This window comes from Rhinoderma darwinii (assembly GCF_050947455.1).
Source record: "Rhinoderma darwinii isolate aRhiDar2 chromosome 5 unlocalized genomic scaffold, aRhiDar2.hap1 SUPER_5_unloc_24, whole genome shotgun sequence".
In the NCBI taxonomy this organism is placed as follows: Eukaryota; Metazoa; Chordata; class Amphibia; order Anura; family Rhinodermatidae; genus Rhinoderma; species Rhinoderma darwinii.
In genome coordinates this window covers 206,876-221,606 of record NW_027461781.1, presented here as the reverse complement: position 1 = coordinate 221,606, position 14,731 = coordinate 206,876, and the positions used below count along the sequence as shown (strand labels likewise).

The 14,731-nt window shown below is 47.7% G+C and overlaps 10 non-coding genes across 10 annotated transcripts; all 10 read left to right on the top strand.

Annotated features, from left to right (window-relative positions):
• The first annotated feature begins 228 nt into the window (after window positions 1-228).
• On the top strand, window positions 229-419 carry LOC142687663 (U2 spliceosomal RNA). The gene has a single exon (XR_012856867.1). It is a non-coding gene; the product is annotated as a U2 spliceosomal RNA (small nuclear RNA).
• A 1,280-nt stretch (window positions 420-1,699) lies between these two features.
• On the top strand, window positions 1,700-1,890 carry LOC142688024 (U2 spliceosomal RNA). The gene has a single exon (XR_012857194.1). It is a non-coding gene; the product is annotated as a U2 spliceosomal RNA (small nuclear RNA).
• Window positions 1,891-3,175: 1,285 nt separating this feature from the next.
• On the top strand, window positions 3,176-3,366 carry LOC142687662 (U2 spliceosomal RNA). The gene has a single exon (XR_012856866.1). It is a non-coding gene; the product is annotated as a U2 spliceosomal RNA (small nuclear RNA).
• A 1,288-nt stretch (window positions 3,367-4,654) lies between these two features.
• On the top strand, window positions 4,655-4,845 carry LOC142687661 (U2 spliceosomal RNA). The gene has a single exon (XR_012856865.1). It is a non-coding gene; the product is annotated as a U2 spliceosomal RNA (small nuclear RNA).
• A 1,312-nt stretch (window positions 4,846-6,157) lies between these two features.
• On the top strand, window positions 6,158-6,348 carry LOC142687660 (U2 spliceosomal RNA). Its single transcript, XR_012856864.1, has one exon. It is a non-coding gene; the product is annotated as a U2 spliceosomal RNA (small nuclear RNA).
• A 1,276-nt stretch (window positions 6,349-7,624) lies between these two features.
• LOC142687658 (U2 spliceosomal RNA) lies at window positions 7,625-7,815 on the top strand. Its single transcript, XR_012856862.1, has one exon. It is a non-coding gene; the product is annotated as a U2 spliceosomal RNA (small nuclear RNA).
• A 1,296-nt stretch (window positions 7,816-9,111) lies between these two features.
• On the top strand, window positions 9,112-9,302 carry LOC142687657 (U2 spliceosomal RNA). Its single transcript, XR_012856861.1, has one exon. It is a non-coding gene; the product is annotated as a U2 spliceosomal RNA (small nuclear RNA).
• A 1,304-nt stretch (window positions 9,303-10,606) lies between these two features.
• LOC142687656 (U2 spliceosomal RNA) lies at window positions 10,607-10,797 on the top strand. Its single transcript, XR_012856860.1, has one exon. It is a non-coding gene; the product is annotated as a U2 spliceosomal RNA (small nuclear RNA).
• Window positions 10,798-12,077: 1,280 nt separating this feature from the next.
• On the top strand, window positions 12,078-12,268 carry LOC142687654 (U2 spliceosomal RNA). The gene has a single exon (XR_012856859.1). It is a non-coding gene; the product is annotated as a U2 spliceosomal RNA (small nuclear RNA).
• Window positions 12,269-13,544: 1,276 nt separating this feature from the next.
• LOC142688043 (U2 spliceosomal RNA) lies at window positions 13,545-13,735 on the top strand. The gene has a single exon (XR_012857211.1). It is a non-coding gene; the product is annotated as a U2 spliceosomal RNA (small nuclear RNA).
• The last annotated feature ends 996 nt before the right edge of the window (window positions 13,736-14,731 follow it).

Here is a 14,731-nt window from a genome sequence, read left to right as displayed (position 1 = left end):
AGGAAGGCGTTTTTATGTAGATTCCTCCTCTTTCAGCACTGCATTGTGGTGCAAGCAAAAGAAGCAAATCCTGTCTGGCTTCCTCTCCGGCCTTTATTCACCTCCCGTGTAGCTGTGAGTGTGTGAGCCTGCAGGGCCCCATGGAATTGCCTAGAAGTAGGCTGAATCGCTGCAAGGGCTGAACAGCAGTATCGGGCAGGCTCGGGCAACGCGCGGCCCGTTCGGGTTATCGCTTCTCGGCCTTTTGGCTAAGATCAAGTGTAGTATCTGTTCTTATCAGTTTAATATCTGATACGTCCCCTATCTGGGGACCATATATTAAATGGATTTTTAGAACAGGGAGATGGAAATAGAGCTTGCTCTGTCCACTCCACGCATTGACCTGGTATTGCAGTATTTCCAGGACCGGTGCACCCTTTCCTTATGTGTTGACTAAAAGCAGATTCCAAAAGTGTTTTTTGTCTTTGCTATTGTTTCTGTCTTTCTGAAGGGATCTCCCCTTTTAATCCCATTATTTCAACACCTGTTGGACAATGCATGAGTGATAATGAGCTCATTGATTAAATGCAATTAATGAATAGATTGCCACCTCTTGTTGTGTGTCGTCTGTGTTTCTGTGTTTCCGGCATTTCACATTGGAACACCTCATTCACCTTCCTTGTCTTCTCTCCGCCCTCCCTTTTAGGTAAGTTAAAGAGCTGCACCTGAGCCAGCCACTGATTGATTGATTGATTGATTGATTGATTGATTGATTGATTGATGCAGCACAACAGTCAAATAGTGGAGTGGAGTAGGGGAACAGCAAACAGCCAATAAAGCAGCCCGCCCGCTCGCCTGCCCGCCACAATGGACCTACCTGTGTACACTAGATGGATGTGATGGAATGTACTGTCGTCCCTACATTTCAAGAAGAAGTAAGAATTGCAGTTGCAACAAAGCCTTGCTTGCCTACAAAGAGAGCAGCAATTTGGATTTGTTACTATGTTACCTAGAAGAATAACAAACTGTGCAAGGATGGAGGTTGTAGGAGCAAGGAGAAGTTGTCTGTAAAGTTGGTGGATGCCTATTTTCCATTTTGCAGTCCCTTGTCTCCCTCTTGTGGCCTCCTGGAGGCAACTAGCTGTGCAAAAAAAAGACAGCCTGGCGGCCGGCTGTTGCAGTGTTGCCCTCTCAGGCAACACTGAGTGACTGACTGAGCCTCACCGTCTTATATAAAGTTCAGACGGAACTTTGCACGTGTCATAGTGGAGCCCTCAGGATTCCAGAGCCAGCTTTCTGACATCATAATGGGGCCTCAGAGATAAAAGCCTAGGCCCAGGCAGTGTTGGTCAGTGCTGCTCAGCAGGCAGCACTGGACTGGACTGGATTACAGCTGATACAAGGTGTGAAGGAACAAGGGGTGGCTGTGGGCATGCACTTGCTGCCGCTGCCAGTGTTTATCTGCATGGCAGCAGGGCATTTGGGCGTTGCCAGGAAGGCGTTTTTATGTAGATTCCTCCTCTTTCAGCACTGCATTGTGGTGCAAGCAAAAGAAGCAAATCCTGTCTGGCTTCCTCTCCGGCCTTTATTCACCTCCCGTGTAGCTGTGAGTGTGTGAGCCTGCAGGGCCCCATGGAATTGCCTAGAAGTAGGCTGAATCGCTGCAAGGGCTGAACAGCAGTATCGGGCAGGCTCGGGCAACGCGCGGCCCGTTCGGGTTATCGCTTCTCGGCCTTTTGGCTAAGATCAAGTGTAGTATCTGTTCTTATCAGTTTAATATCTGATACGTCCCCTATCTGGGGACCATATATTAAATGGATTTTTAGAACAGGGAGATGGAAATAGAGCTTGCTCTGTCCACTCCACACATTGACCTGGTATTGCAGTATTTCCAGGACCGGTGCACCCTTTCCTTATGTGTTGACTAAAAGCAGATTCCAAAAGTGTTTTTTGTCTTTGCTATTGTTTCTGTCTTTCTGAAGGGATCTCCCCTTTTAATCCCATTATTTCAACACCTGTTGGACAATGCATGAGTGATAATGAGCTCATTGATTAAATGCAATTAATGAATAGATTGCCACCTCTTGTTGTGTGTCGTCTGTGTTTCTGTGTTTCCGGCATTTCACATTGGAACACCTCATTCACCTTCCTTGTCTTCTCTCCGCCCTCCCTTTTAGGTAAGTTAAAGAGCTGCACCTGAGCCAGCCACTGATTGATTGATTGATTGATTGATTGATTGATTGATTGATTGATTGATTGCAGCACAACAGTCAAATAGTGGAGTGGAGTAGGGGAACAGCAAACAGCCAATAAAGCAGCCCGCCCGCTCGCCTGCCCGCCACAATGGACCTACCTGTGTACACTAGATGGATGTGATGGAATGTACTGTCGTCCCTACATTTCAAGAAGAAGTAAGAATTGCAGTTGCAACAAAGCCTTGCTTGCCTACAAAGAGAGCAGCAATTTGGATTTGTTACTATGTTACCTAGAAGAATAACAAACTGTGCAAGGATGGAGGTTGTAGGAGCAAGGAGAAGTTGTCTGTAAAGTTGGTGGATGCCTATTTTCCATTTTGCAGTCCCTTGTCTCCCTCTTGTGGCCTCCTGGAGGCAACTAGCTGTGCAAAAAAAAGACAGCCTGGCGGCCGGCTGTTGCAGTGTTGCCCTCTCAGGCAACACTGAGTGACTGACTGAGCCTCACCGTCTTATATAAAGTTCAGACGGAACTTTGCACGTGTCATAGTGGAGCCCTCAGGATTCCAGAGCCAGCTTTCTGACATCATAATGGGGCCTCAGAGATAAAAGCCTGGGCCCAGGCAGTGTTGGTCAGTGCTGCTCAGCAGGCAGCACTGGACTGGACTGGATTACAGCTGATACAAGGTGTGAAGGAACAAGGGGTGGCTGTGGGCATGCACTTGCTGCCGCTGCCAGTGTTTATCTGCATGGCAGCAGGGCATTTGGGCGTTGCCAGGAAGGCGTTTTTATGTAGATTCCTCCTCTTTCAGCACTGCATTGTGGTGCAAGCAAAAGAAGCAAATCCTGTCTGGCTTCCTCTCCGGCCTTTATTCACCTCCCGTGTAGCTGTGAGTGTGTGAGCCTGCAGGGCCCCATGGAATTGCCTAGAAGTAGGCTGAATCGCTGCAAGGGCTGAACAGCAGTATCGGGCAGGCTCGGGCAACGCGCGGCCCGTTCGGGTTATCGCTTCTCGGCCTTTTGGCTAAGATCAAGTGTAGTATCTGTTCTTATCAGTTTAATATCTGATACGTCCCCTATCTGGGGACCATATATTAAATGGATTTTTAGAACAGGGAGATGGAAATAGAGCTTGCTCTGTCCACTCCACGCATTGACCTGGTATTGCAGTATTTCCAGGACCGGTGCACCCTTTCCTTATGTGTTGACTAAAAGCAGATTCCAAAAGTGTTTTTTGTCTTTGCTATTGTTTCTGTCTTTCTGAAGGGATCTCCCCTTTTAATCCCATTATTTCAACACCTGTTGGACAATGCATGAGTGATAATGAGCTCATTGATTAAATGCAATTAATGAATAGATTGCCACCTCTTGTTGTGTGTCGTCTGTGTTTCTGTGTTTCCGGCATTTCACATTGGAACACCTCATTCACCTTCCTTGTCTTCTCTCCGCCCTCCCTTTTAGGTAAGTTAAAGAGCTGCACCTGAGCCAGCCACTGATTGATTGATTGATTGATTGATTGATTGATTGATTGATTGATTGATTGATGCAGCACAACAGTCAAATAGTGGAGTGGAGTAGGGGAACAGCAAACAGCCAATAAAGCAGCCCGCCCGCTCGCCTGCCCGCCACAATGGACCTACCTGTGTACACTAGATGGATGTGATGGAATGTACTGTCGTCCCTACATTTCAAGAAGAAGTAAGAATTGCAGTTGCAACAAAGCCTTGCTTGCCTACAAAGAGAGCAGCAATTTGGATTTGTTACTATGTTACCTAGAAGAATAACAAACTGTGCAAGGATGGAGGTTGTAGGAGCAAGGAGAAGTTGTCTGTAAAGTTGGTGGATGCCTATTTTCCATTTTGCAGTCCCTTGTCTCCCTCTTGTGGCCTCCTGGAGGCAACTAGCTGTGCAAAAAAAAGACAGCCTGGCGGCCGGCTGTTGCAGTGTTGCCCTCTCAGGCAACACTGAGTGACTGACTGAGCCTCACCGTCTTATATAAAGTTCAGACGGAACTTTGCACGTGTCATAGTGGAGCCCTCAGGATTCCAGAGCCAGCTTTCTGACATCATAATGGGGCCTCAGAGATAAAAGCCTGGGCCCAGGCAGTGTTGGTCAGTGCTGCTCAGCAGGCAGCACTGGACTGGACTGGATTACAGCTGATACAAGGTGTGAAGGAACAAGGGGTGGCTGTGGGCATGCACTTGCTGCCGCTGCCAGTGTTTATCTGCATGGCAGCAGGGCATTTGGGCGTTGCCAGGAAGGCGTTTTTATGTAGATTCCTCCTCTTTCAGCACTGCATTGTGGTGCAAGCAAAAGAAGCAAATCCTGTCTGGCTTCCTCTCCGGCCTTTATTCACCTCCCGTGTAGCTGTGAGTGTGTGAGCCTGCAGGGCCCCATGGAATTGCCTAGAAGTAGGCTGAATCGCTGCAAGGGCTGAACAGCAGTATCGGGCAGGCTCGGGCAACGCGCGGCCCGTTCGGGTTATCGCTTCTCGGCCTTTTGGCTAAGATCAAGTGTAGTATCTGTTCTTATCAGTTTAATATCTGATACGTCCCCTATCTGGGGACCATATATTAAATGGATTTTTAGAACAGGGAGATGGAAATAGAGCTTGCTCTGTCCACTCCACGCATTGACCTGGTATTGCAGTATTTCCAGGACCGGTGCACCCTTTCCTTATGTGTTGACTAAAAGCAGATTCCAAAAGTGTTTTTTGTCTTTGCTATTGTTTCTGTCTTTCTGAAGGGATCTCCCCTTTTAATCCCATTATTTCAACACCTGTTGGACAATGCATGAGTGATAATGAGCTCATTGATTAAATGCAATTAATGAATAGATTGCCACCTCTTGTTGTGTGTCGTCTGTGTTTCTGTGTTTCCGGCATTTCACATTGGAACACCTCATTCACCTTCCTTGTCTTCTCTCCGCCCTCCCTTTTAGGTAAGTTAAAGAGCTGCACCTGAGCCAGCCACTGATTGATTGATTGATTGATTGATTGATTGATTGATTGATTGATTGATTGATTGATTGATTGATTGATTGATTGATGCAGCACAACAGTCAAATAGTGGAGTGGAGTAGGGGAACAGCAAACAGCCAATAAAGCAGCCCGCCCGCTCGCCTGCCCGCCACAATGGACCTACCTGTGTACACTAGATGGATGTGATGGAATGTACTGTCGTCCCTACATTTCAAGAAGAAGTAAGAATTGCAGTTGCAACAAAGCCTTGCTTGCCTACAAAGAGAGCAGCAATTTGGATTTGTTACTATGTTACCTAGAAGAATAACAAACTGTGCAAGGATGGAGGTTGTAGGAGCAAGGAGAAGTTGTCTGTAAAGTTGGTGGATGCCTATTTTCCATTTTGCAGTCCCTTGTCTCCCTCTTGTGGCCTCCTGGAGGCAACTAGCTGTGCAAAAAAAAGACAGCCTGGCGGCCGGCTGTTGCAGTGTTGCCCTCTCAGGCAACACTGAGTGACTGACTGAGCCTCACCGTCTTATATAAAGTTCAGACGGAACTTTGCACGTGTCATAGTGGAGCCCTCAGGATTCCAGAGCCAGCTTTCTGACATCATAATGGGGCCTCAGAGATAAAAGCCTGGGCCCAGGCAGTGTTGGTCAGTGCTGCTCAGCAGGCAGCACTGGACTGGACTGGATTACAGCTGATACAAGGTGTGAAGGAACAAGGGGTGGCTGTGGGCATGCACTTGCTGCCGCTGCCAGTGTTTATCTGCATGGCAGCAGGGCATTTGGGCGTTGCCAGGAAGGCGTTTTTATGTAGATTCCTCCTCTTTCAGCACTGCATTGTGGTGCAAGCAAAAGAAGCAAATCCTGTCTGGCTTCCTCTCCGGCCTTTATTCACCTCCCGTGTAGCTGTGAGTGTGTGAGCCTGCAGGGCCCCATGGAATTGCCTAGAAGTAGGCTGAATCGCTGCAAGGGCTGAACAGCAGTATCGGGCAGGCTCGGGCAACGCGCGGCCCGTTCGGGTTATCGCTTCTCGGCCTTTTGGCTAAGATCAAGTGTAGTATCTGTTCTTATCAGTTTAATATCTGATACGTCCCCTATCTGGGGACCATATATTAAATGGATTTTTAGAACAGGGAGATGGAAATAGAGCTTGCTCTGTCCACTCCACGCATTGACCTGGTATTGCAGTATTTCCAGGACCGGTGCACCCTTTCCTTATGTGTTGACTAAAAGCAGATTCCAAAAGTGTTTTTTGTCTTTGCTATTGTTTCTGTCTTTCTGAAGGGATCTCCCCTTTTAATCCCATTATTTCAACACCTGTTGGACAATGCATGAGTGATAATGAGCTCATTGATTAAATGCAATTAATGAATAGATTGCCACCTCTTGTTGTGTGTCGTCTGTGTTTCTGTGTTTCCGGCATTTCACATTGGAACACCTCATTCACCTTCCTTGTCTTCTCTCCGCCCTCCCTTTTAGGTAAGTTAAAGAGCTGCACCTGAGCCAGCCACTGATTGATTGATTGATTGATTGATTGATTGATTGATTGATGCAGCACAACAGTCAAATAGTGGAGTGGAGTAGGGGAACAGCAAACAGCCAATAAAGCAGCCCGCCCGCTCGCCTAACCGCCACAATGGACCTACCTGTGTACACTAGATGGATGTGATGGAATGTACTGTCGTCCCTACATTTCAAGAAGAAGTAAGAATTGCAGTTGCAACAAAGCCTTGCTTGCCTACAAAGAGAGCAGCAATTTGGATTTGTTACTATGTTACCTAGAAGAATAACAAACTGTGCAAGGATGGAGGTTGTAGGAGCAAGGAGAAGTTGTCTGTAAAGTTGGTGGATGCCTATTTTCCATTTTGCAGTCCCTTGTCTCCCTCTTGTGGCCTCCTGGAGGCAACTAGCTGTGCAAAAAAAAGACAGCCTGGCGGCCGGCTGTTGCAGTGTTGCCCTCTCAGGCAACACTGAGTGACTGACTGAGCCTCACCGTCTTATATAAAGTTCAGACGGAACTTTGCACGTGTCATAGTGGAGCCCTCAGGATTCCAGAGCCAGCTTTCTGACATCATAATGGGGCCTCAGAGATAAAAGCCTGGGCCCAGGCAGTGTTGGTCAGTGCTGCTCAGCAGGCAGCACTGGACTGGACTGGATTACAGCTGATACAAGGAGTGAAGGAACAAGGGGTGGCTGTGGGCATGCACTTGCTGCCGCTGCCAGTGTTTATCTGCATGGCAGCAGGGCATTTGGGTGTTGCCAGGAAGGCGTTTTTATGTAGATTCCTCCTCTTTCAGCACTGCATTGTGGTGCAAGCAAAAGAAGCAAATCCTGTCTGGCTTCCTCTCCGGCCTTTATTCACCTCCCGTGTAGCTGTGAGTGTGTGAGCCTGCAGGGCCCCATGGAATTGCCTAGAAGTAGGCTGAATCGCTGCAAGGGCTGAACAGCAGTATCGGGCAGGCTCGGGCAACGCGCGGCCCGTTCGGGTTATCGCTTCTCGGCCTTTTGGCTAAGATCAAGTGTAGTATCTGTTCTTATCAGTTTAATATCTGATACGTCCCCTATCTGGGGACCATATATTAAATGGATTTTTAGAACAGGGAGATGGAAATAGAGCTTGCTCTGTCCACTCCACGCATTGACCTGGTATTGCAGTATTTCCAGGACCGGTGCACCCTTTCCTTATGTGTTGACTAAAAGCAGATTCCAAAAGTGTTTTTTGTCTTTGCTATTGTTTCTGTCTTTCTGAAGGGATCTCCCCTTTTAATCCCATTATTTCAACACCTGTTGGACAATGCATGAGTGATAATGAGCTCATTGATTAAATGCAATTAATGAATAGATTGCCACCTCTTGTTGTGTGTCGTCTGTGTTTCTGTGTTTCCGGCATTTCACATTGGAACACCTCATTCACCTTCCTTGTCTTCTCTCCGCCCTCCCTTTTAGGTAAGTTAAAGAGCTGCACCTGAGCCAGCCACTGATTGATTGATTGATTGATTGATTGATTGATTGATTGATTGATTGATTGATTGATTGATGCAGCACAACAGTCAAATAGTGGAGTGGAGTAGGGGAACAGCAAACAGCCAATAAAGCAGCCCGCCCGCTCGCCTGCCCGCCACAATGGACCTACCTGTGTACACTAGATGGATGTGATGGAATGTACTGTCGTCCCTACATTTCAAGAAGAAGTAAGAATTGCAGTTGCAACAAAGCCTTGCTTGCCTACAAAGAGAGCAGCAATTTGGATTTGTTACTATGTTACCTAGAAGAATAACAAACTGTGCAAGGATGGAGGTTGTAGGAGCAAGGAGAAGTTGTCTGTAAAGTTGGTGGATGCCTATTTTCCATTTTGCAGTCCCTTGTCTCCCTCTTGTGGCCTCATGGAGGCAACTAGCTGTGCAAAAAAAAGACAGCCTGGCGGCCGGCTGTTGCAGTGTTGCCCTCTCAGGCAACACTGAGTGACTGACTGAGCCTCACCGTCTTATATAAAGTTCAGACGGAACTTTGCACGTGTCATAGTGGAGCCCTCAGGATTCCAGAGCCAGCTTTCTGACATCATAATGGGGCCTCAGAGATAAAAGCCTGGGCCCAGGCAGTGTTGGTCAGTGCTGCTCAGCAGGCAGCACTGGACTGGACTGGATTACAGCTGATACAAGGTGTGAAGGAACAAGGGGTGGCTGTGGGCATGCACTTGCTGCCGCTGCCAGTGTTTATCTGCATGGCAGCAGGGCATTTGGGCGTTGCCAGGAAGGCGTTTTTATGTAGATTCCTCCTCTTTCAGCACTGCATTGTGGTGCAAGCAAAAGAAGCAAATCCTGTCTGGCTTCCTCTCCGGCCTTTATTCACCTCCCGTGTAGCTGTGAGTGTGTGAGCCTGCAGGGCCCCATGGAATTGCCTAGAAGTAGGCTGAATCGCTGCAAGGGCTGAACAGCAGTATCGGGCAGGCTCGGGCAACGCGCGGCCCGTTCGGGTTATCGCTTCTCGGCCTTTTGGCTAAGATCAAGTGTAGTATCTGTTCTTATCAGTTTAATATCTGATACGTCCCCTATCTGGGGACCATATATTAAATGGATTTTTAGAACAGGGAGATGGAAATAGAGCTTGCTCTGTCCACTCCACGCATTGACCTGGTATTGCAGTATTTCCAGGACCGGTGCACCCTTTCCTTATGTGTTGACTAAAAGCAGATTCCAAAAGTGTTTTTTGTCTTTGCTATTGTTTCTGTCTTTCTGAAGGGATCTCCCCTTTTAATCCCATTATTTCAACACCTGTTGGACAATGCATGAGTGATAATGAGCTCATTGATTAAATGCAATTAATGAATAGATTGCCACCTCTTGTTGTGTGTCGTCTGTGTTTCTGTGTTTCCGGCATTTCACATTGGAACACCTCATTCACCTTCCTTGTCTTCTCTCCGCCCTCCCTTTTAGGTAAGTTAAAGAGCTGCACCTGAGCCAGCCACTGATTGATTGATTGATTGATTGATTGATTGATTGATTGATTGATTGATTGATTGATTGATTGATTGATGCAGCACAACAGTCAAATAGTGGAGTGGAGTAGGGGAACAGCAAACAGCCAATAAAGCAGCCCGCCCGCTCGCCTGCCCGCCACAATGGACCTACCTGTGTACACTAGATGGATGTGATGGAATGTACTGTCGTCCCTACATTTCAAGAAGAAGTAAGAATTGCAGTTGCAACAAAGCCTTGCTTGCCTACAAAGAGAGCAGCAATTTGGATTTGTTACTATGTTACCTAGAAGAATAACAAACTGTGCAAGGATGGAGGTTGTAGGAGCAAGGAGAAGTTGTCTGTAAAGTTGGTGGATGCCTATTTTCCATTTTGCAGTCCCTTGTCTCCCTCTTGTGGCCTCCTGGAGGCAACTAGCTGTGCAAAAAAAAGACAGCCTGGCGGCCGGCTGTTGCAGTGTTGCCCTCTCAGGCAACACTGAGTGACTGACTGAGCCTCACCGTCTTATATAAAGTTCAGACGGAACTTTGCACGTGTCATAGTGGAGCCCTCAGGATTCCAGAGCCAGCTTTCTGACATCATAATGGGGCCTCAGAGATAAAAGCCTGGGCCCAGGCAGTGTTGGTCAGTGCTGCTCAGCAGGCAGCACTGGACTGGACTGGATTACAGCTGATACAAGGTGTGAAGGAACAAGGGGTGGCTGTGGGCATGCACTTGCTGCCGCTGCCAGTGTTTATCTGCATGGCAGCAGGGCATTTGGGCGTTGCCAGGAAGGCGTTTTTATGTAGATTCCTCCTCTTTCAGCACTGCATTGTGGTGCAAGCAAAAGAAGCAAATCCTGTCTGGCTTCCTCTCCGGCCTTTATTCACCTCCCGTGTAGCTGTGAGTGTGTGAGCCTGCAGGGCCCCATGGAATTGCCTAGAAGTAGGCTGAATCGCTGCAAGGGCTGAACAGCAGTATCGGGCAGGCTCGGGCAACGCGCGGCCCGTTCGGGTTATCGCTTCTCGGCCTTTTGGCTAAGATCAAGTGTAGTATCTGTTCTTATCAGTTTAATATCTGATACGTCCCCTATCTGGGGACCATATATTAAATGGATTTTTAGAACAGGGAGATGGAAATAGAGCTTGCTCTGTCCACTCCACGCATTGACCTGGTATTGCAGTATTTCCAGGACCGGTGCACCCTTTCCTTATGTGTTGACTAAAAGCAGATTCCAAAAGTGTTTTTTGTCTTTGCTATTGTTTCTGTCTTTCTGAAGGGATCTCCCCTTTTAATCCCATTATTTCAACACCTGTTGGACAATGCATGAGTGATAATGAGCTCATTGATTAAATGCAATTAATGAATAGATTGCCACCTCTTGTTGTGTGTCGTCTGTGTTTCTGTGTTTCCGGCATTTCACATTGGAACACCTCATTCACCTTCCTTGTCTTCTCTCCGCCCTCCCTTTTAGGTAAGTTAAAGAGCTGCACCTGAGCCAGCCACTGATTGATTGATTGATTGATTGATTGATTGATTGATTGATTGATGCAGCACAACAGTCAAATAGTGGAGTGGAGTAGGGGAACAGCAAACAGCCAATAAAGCAGCCCGCCCGCTCGCCTGCCCGCCACAATGGACCTACCTGTGTACACTAGATGGATGTGATGGAATGTACTGTCGTCCCTACATTTCAAGAAGAAGTAAGAATTGCAGTTGCAACAAAGCCTTGCTTGCCTACAAAGAGAGCAGCAATTTGGATTTGTTACTATGTTACCTAGAAGAATAACAAACTGTGCAAGGATGGAGGTTGTAGGAGCAAGGAGAAGTTGTCTGTAAAGTTGGTGGATGCCTATTTTCCATTTTGCAGTCCCTTGTCTCCCTCTTGTGGCCTCCTGGAGGCAACTAGCTGTGCAAAAAAAAGACAGCCTGGCGGCCGGCTGTTGCAGTGTTGCCCTCTCAGGCAACACTGAGTGACTGACTGAGCCTCACCGTCTTATATAAAGTTCAGACGGAACTTTGCACGTGTCATAGTGGAGCCCTCAGGATTCCAGAGCCAGCTTTCTGACATCATAATGGGGCCTCAGAGATAAAAGCCTGGGCCCAGGCAGTGTTGGTCAGTGCTGCTCAGCAGGCAGCACTGGACTGGACTGGATTACAGCTGATACAAGGTGTGAAGGAACAAGGGGTGGCTGTGGGCATGCACTTGCTGCCGCTGCCAGTGTTTATCTGCATGGCAGCAGGGCATTTGGGCGTTGCCAGGAAGGCGTTTTTATGTAGATTCCTCCTCTTTCAGCACTGCATTGTGGTGCAAGCAAAAGAAGCAAATCCTGTCTGGCTTCCTCTCCGGCCTTTATTCACCTCCCGTGTAGCTGTGAGTGTGTGAGCCTGCAGGGCCCCATGGAATTGCCTAGAAGTAGGCTGAATCGCTGCAAGGGCTGAACAGCAGTATCGGGCAGGCTCGGGCAACGCGCGGCCCGTTCGGGTTATCGCTTCTCGGCCTTTTGGCTAAGATCAAGTGTAGTATCTGTTCTTATCAGTTTAATATCTGATACGTCCCCTATCTGGGGACCATATATTAAATGGATTTTTAGAACAGGGAGATGGAAATAGAGCTTGCTCTGTCCACTCCACGCATTGACCTGGTATTGCAGTATTTCCAGGACCGGTGCACCCTTTCCTTATGTGTTGACTAAAAGCAGATTCCAAAAGTGTTTTTTGTCTTTGCTATTGTTTCTGTCTTTCTGAAGGGATCTCCCCTTTTAATCCCATTATTTCAACACCTGTTGGACAATGCATGAGTGATAATGAGCTCATTGATTAAATGCAATTAATGAATAGATTGCCACCTCTTGTTGTGTGTCGTCTGTGTTTCTGTGTTTCCGGCATTTCACATTGGAACACCTCATTCACCTTCCTTGTCTTCTCTCCGCCCTCCCTTTTAGGTAAGTTAAAGAGCTGCACCTGAGCCAGCCACTGATTGATTGATTGATTGATTGATTGATTGATTGATTGATGCAGCACAACAGTCAAATAGTGGAGTGGAGTAGGGGAACAGCAAACAGCCAATAAAGCAGCCCGCCCGCTCGCCTGCCCGCCACAATGGACCTACCTGTGTACACTAGATGGATGTGATGGAATGTACTGTCGTCCCTACATTTCAAGAAGAAGTAAGAATTGCAGTTGCAACAAAGCCTTGCTTGCCTACAAAGAGAGCAGCAATTTGGATTTGTTACTATGTTACCTAGAAGAATAACAAACTGTGCAAGGATGGAGGTTGTAGGAGCAAGGAGAAGTTGTCTGTAAAGTTGGTGGATGCCTATTTTCCATTTTGCAGTCCCTTGTCTCCCTCTTGTGGCCTCCTGGAGGCAACTAGCTGTGCAAAAAAAAGACAGCCTGGCGGCCGGCTGTTGCAGTGTTGCCCTCTCAGGCAACACTGAGTGACTGACTGAGCCTCACCGTCTTATATAAAGTTCAGACGGAACTTTGCACGTGTCATAGTGGAGCCCTCAGGATTCCAGAGCCAGCTTTCTGACATCATAATGGGGCCTCAGAGATAAAAGCCTGGGCCCAGGCAGTGTTGGTCAGTGCTGCTCAGCAGGCAGCACTGGACTGGACTGGATTACAGCTGATACAAGGTGTGAAGGAACAAGGGGTGGCTGTGGGCATGCACTTGCTGCCGCTGCCAGTGTTTATCTGCATGGCAGCAGGGCATTTGGGCGTTGCCAGGAAGGCGTTTTTATGTAGATTCCTCCTCTTTCAGCACTGCATTGTGGTGCAAGCAAAAGAAGCAAATCCTGTCTGGCTTCCTCTCCGGCCTTTATTCACCTCCCGTGTAGCTGTGAGTGTGTGAGCCTGCAGGGCCCCATGGAATTGCCTAGAAGTAGGCTGAATCGCTGCAAGGGCTGAACAGCAGTATCGGGCAGGCTCGGGCAACGCGCGGCCCGTTCGGGTTATCGCTTCTCGCCCTTTTGGCTAAGATCAAGTGTAGTATCTGTTCTTATCAGTTTAATATCTGATACGTCCCCTATCTGGGGACCATATATTAAATGGATTTTTAGAACAGGGAGATGGAAATAGAGCTTGCTCTGTCCACTCCACGCATTGACCTGGTATTGCAGTATTTCCAGGACCGGTGCACCCTTTCCTTATGTGTTGACTAAAAGCAGATTCCAAAAGTGTTTTTTGTCTTTGCTATTGTTTCTGTCTTTCTGAAGGGATCTCCCCTTTTAATCCCATTATTTCAACACCTGTTGGACAATGCATGAGTGATAATGAGCTCATTGATTAAATGCAATTAATGAATAGATTGCCACCTCTTGTTGTGTGTCGTCTGTGTTTCTGTGTTTCCGGCATTTCACATTGGAACACCTCATTCACCTTCCTTGTCTTCTCTCCGCCCTCCCTTTTAGGTAAGTTAAAGAGCTGCACCTGAGCCAGCCACTGATTGATTGATTGATTGATTGATTGATTGATTGATTGATTGATTGATTGATTGATTGATGCAGCACAACAGTCAAATAGTGGAGTGGAGTAGGGGAACAGCAAACAGCCAATAAAGCAGCCCGCCCGCTCGCCTGCCCGCCACAATGGACCTACCTGTGTACACTAGATGGATGTGATGGAATGTACTGTCGTCCCTACATTTCAAGAAGAAGTAAGAATTGCAGTTGCAACAAAGCCTTGCTTGCCTACAAAGAGAGCAGCAATTTGGATTTGTTACTATGTTACCTAGAAGAATAACAAACTGTGCAAGGATGGAGGTTGTAGGAGCAAGGAGAAGTTGTCTGTAAAGTTGGTGGATGCCTATTTTCCATTTTGCAGTCCCTTGTCTCCCTCTTGTGGCCTCCTGGAGGCAACTAGCTGTGCAAAAAAAAGACAGCCTGGCGGCCGGCTGTTGCAGTGTTGCCCTCTCAGGCAACACTGAGTGACTGACTGAGCCTCACCGTCTTATATAAAGTTCAGACGGAACTTTGCACGTGTCATAGTGGAGCCCTCAGGATTCCAGAGCCAGCTTTCTGACATCATAATGGGGCCTCAGAGATAAAAGCCTGGGCCCAGGCAGTGTTGGTCAGTGCTGCTCAGCAGGCAGCACTGGACTGGACTGGATTACAGCTGATACAAGGTGTGAAGGAACAAGGG